We start from the raw sequence: 4549 nt of genomic DNA on the forward strand, positions 1-4549 counted from the left end.
GTAAAATGTTAATAAAAGAGAAAACTGAGTCTGGAGTATATGGGAACCTTCTGTACGATCTGCTCAATATTTCTGTAAGTCTAAAAATATTCTAAAGTTCCAAGTTTATTTTAAAATGCTGGGATAAATATTTTTTAAATCCTCATAGAAGCATCAAAGAACTACAAAATGGTACATACCCAGGCCAAAATCTAAGAGAATGCAAGAGAGAGAATCAAGGTCACTTTTCTCTTAGTAAACTAAGCTGTGAAAACGAGCAAGGTTTTGAGAGCTCCCAGAGCACAAAAGGCAAAATCAAAATCCAGGGCTCACCTGAAGTGGGAAGTCTCCTAGGACATCAAGCTGTGACCCTGAAAGACTAATACTGCAGGGAAGAGCTAACCAGCAGTGCACCTGCCCTCCCTTCCCCAACACTCAGAAGCCTGTAGGCAGCATTGCCTTGGTGCTGAGCAGAACCAGGAAAACATACCCACCCTGGAGAGAGCGTAAACACTGGCGACAGAATTCTCAGCCCCAACTCTGTCCCAGGGGTGGTCTGTGAAACCCCTAAGCACCAGGCAGATAAATGTAAACTTTCTAGAGGACAGCACCTTCATTTTATGTGTTGGGAGATCCACACACTTATTTTTCAAAGCAGCACGGAATAGAGGTTAACCAGGTACACAAGAAACAAGGCACCTGAGTGAGAGCCAGCAGAAGTTCACATTACAGACCCACCCAGACTTCACATAGTGGAAGTATAAGAGGTCATAAAACATCCATGCTTATGGTAGTCCCCCCTTACCCATGGGGGTCTTGAAAAAAGGAAAGCTGAAGAAGACAGTAGACTGAGAAAGCTGACAAAACATACATTTTATCACAGTTTCAGAAGACAAGAGAATGAGAAGGCTATTATTCGAAGCAATTAGTGGCCGAGAATTTTCTTAAACTGGTAAGAGAGCAATACATAGATGCAAGAATCCCAACAAATCACAAAGAAGAAAACTATATAAAAAAAAAAATCAGCCCTAGACATAGTATACTGGGCTATGGAAAAACAAAAACAAAGAGAAAAATCTTAAAAGTAACAGAGGGGAATAAAAAAGACACTTTTTTTTTTTTTTTAATCCTCACCCAAGGATATTTTTTCCATTGATCTTCAGAGAGAGTGGAAGGCAGGGGGAGAGACAGAGAAAAATATCGATGTAAGAGAGACACATTGATTGGTTGCTTCCCGCACAGGGTACCCTGACCAGGGCCAGGATTGAGCCTGCAACTGAGGTACATTCCCTTGACCAAAACTGAACCACAACCCTTTAGTCTGCGGGATGATGCTGTAATCACTGAGCCAAATCAGCTGGGGCAAAAAGACATTACTTTTAAAGGGTGACAGGTCACTGCTGACTTCACAACAACCAGTGGAGACCAGAAAACAGCAAAATGTGCTGAAAGAAATTACTGGCAATCTAGAATTCCAAACCTGGAGAAAAACAGTATTTAAAGAGTCAAGGTAAAATAAAGATAATTTCAGACAAACCAAGAGTTCATCAGCAGACTCATACGAAGGGAAGTTCTGGAAGGTCGGAGGTAAACCATCTAAGTGATCTGAGGAGTGGGAGGAGATAGACCTTGGCTAGCTTCAGATGCAGACACACTGGTCGGTATGTAATCAGAGGCAAAACTAACAAAGTCACAGAAGGAAAAAAAAATGAAAGCTAAAGGAACAAATAGGACACTAGATGACAGACAACCTCAAATGCTATTACCTATAACAACATTGTAAGAAAGTACATTGTAAGAATGTAGTAAATATGTTATTCCTGACTCAAGTGTGACCCAGATGTTCTCCTTTAGAAAAGCAGTCTGTGCTTCTCACGTGACATGATTCAGGAAGAGACACAAACAGGTCCAGCAGACGCCAGGAAATGTCAGGATGTTGAGATTGGTTGCTTTTCCATCAAAATTAGTAGAAGTTATGAAAGGTATTTTGTGCCCTGGTTGGGTGGCTCAATTGGTTGGAGTGTCATCCTGTATATTGAAAGATGGCAGGTTTGGGTCCAGGTCAGGGCACATAACTAGGTTTAGGGTTCAACCCCCAGGCGGGACATGTACGGGAAGCTGCCGGTCAATGTTTCTCTCACATGGATGTTTTTCTCAAAAAAAATCAATAAAAACATATCCTCAGGTGAGGATTATAAATAAATAAATAAATAAATAAATATTTTGTATTTTGGAAACTAAAATGCATGATTCAGGACTAAAAATGTACAAAGTTTAACATTTATATCTTTTGGATATGTAATAAACCAAAATCTGTTAAGAAACAGATTTCAGCCCTGACCGGTAGAGCGTCGGCCTGCGGACTGAAGGATCCCAGGTTCGATTCCAGTCAAGAGCATGTACCTTGGTTGCGGGCACATCCCCAGTACGGTGTGTGCAGGAGGCAGCTGATCGATGTTTCTCTCTCATCGATGTTTCTCACTCTCTGTCCCTCTCCCTTCTTCTCTGTAAAAAAATTAAAAGAAAAAAAGAAACAGATTTCACCCTAACTGGTTTGGCTCAGTGGATAGAGCGTCGGCCTGCGGACTGAAGGGTCCCAGGTTCGATTCCAGTCAAGGGCATGTACCTTGGTTGCGGGCACATCCCCAGTAGGGGGTGTGCGGGAGGCAGCTGGTCAATGTTTCTCTCTCATCGATGTTTCTAACTCTCTATCCCTCTACCTCCCTCTCTGTACAAAGTCAATAAAATATATTTTTAAAAAAAAACAGATTTCATTGAAAACAGATTTTACATAAACTCTGCTGATGAACTGTGCAACTACAAAAAGGGGTGTGGTAATATACACACAAAACTGCAATTTCAGGTTATCTCTGGAACAATGCACAAGAAACTAGTTAAGTATGACTGCTTCTGAGGAGAGAACTGAGAGAAGAAAGGCAGGATGGGGAAATTTCACCATATGCCCTTTTGTAAATTGTGAATCTAACTTAAAAAATGTATTAGACCATCTGAAAGTAACAATTTTATGGAAGTACAAAGAGCTAAGAATAGCCAAAGCACTGTTAAAGTCATAGGGTCTTGCTCTCCCAAATATCAATAATTTTCATAAAGCTGTAATAATGTAGACAGTGGGTTTGGATAGAGATACTGACTGTTGGTGGGAAAGAAAGAGCTCAGAAACAAGCACTCATCTGGGACTCCAGCTGGCATCACAGCTCAGTGGGAAAGCAAGTAATTTTTCAATAACCAGCAGTTAATGCATATTTAAATGTAAAATGTTAAAAATCAATAAAATTGGGTCCCTAGCTCATGTTGTACATATTGGGAGAATATGTTTAACTTGAAATAAGGAAAAGGTTGATAAATTCAACTACATTAAAATGAAAGCCTCTGTTTAAAAAGATATGAGAATGGAAAAACAAGCCACAAACTGGAAGAATATATTTGCAACTCATATTCTGAATTATATCTAGAGTATATAAAGAACTGTGAATAATAACTCAACAAAAAAGTGGGCAAGAAAAAGGAATTTCACAGAAAAGGAAGCATAAATAGCTCCTAAACATATGAAATGATGTTCAATCTTGTTATAAAACATAAATGTAAATTGAAATCACTTATGTTATCTCACACCCACTGTGCTGGAGAAAATTAAGATTTGATAACATCAAATGCCAGTGAAGAAGTAGAAAAAAGAACTTCAGGCATACATACAAATTTGTACAACTTCTTACAACATCTGGTAAAATTGAGCACACACAAACCCTACACCCATTAATTCCTCCTCTGAGTATGACCCTACAAAAATGTGTGCTTATGCATACTAGAAGACATACAAAAATATATAAAGCAGCAGCATTTGAAACAAAAAATTAGAAACAACTTAAGGGTCCATCAATGGCAGAATTACCAAGATGCGAGCTATAGCTGTAAGTGGAATATCATATAGCAGTGAAAAATAAATAAGACACATGGGCAGCGTGGCTCAATGGTTGAGCATCAATCCAGAATTCAGGAGGTCATGGCTTGATGCCCGAGTTTCAGGCTCCATCCCCAGTGTGGGGCATGCAGGAGGCAGCTGATCAATGATTCTCTTCATCATTGATGTTTCTCTCTCTTCCTCTCCACAGAAACACAAAGAATTATAAGAAAATACTATGAACAACTATTTGCCAACAAGCTGGATGATGTGGATAAAACGGAAAAATTCCTAGAAAAATACAATCTCCTAAAAATGAATCAGGAAGAATAAGAAAACCTGAAGAGGCCATTGACAACTGATGAAATAGAAGCAGTAATCAAAAAACTCCCAGCAGCCCTAGCTGGTTTGGCTCAGTGGATAGAGTGTCGACCTGCAGATTGAAGGGTCCCGTGTTCAATTATGGTCAAGAGCACATGCTCAGGTTTCGAGCTTGATCACCAGTAGGGGGTGTACAGGAGGTAACCGATCAATAATTCTCTCTCATCATTGATGTTTCTATCTCTCTTCTCCCTTCCTCTCTGAATCAATTAAAAAAAAATAAAACTCCCAGCAACTAAAGCCCTGGTCCAGATGGTTTCACAGGGGAGT

This window comes from Myotis davidii, unplaced genomic scaffold (genome assembly GCF_000327345.1).
Source record: "Myotis davidii unplaced genomic scaffold, ASM32734v1 scaffold223, whole genome shotgun sequence".
Classification (NCBI taxonomy): Eukaryota; Metazoa; Chordata; class Mammalia; order Chiroptera; family Vespertilionidae; genus Myotis; species Myotis davidii.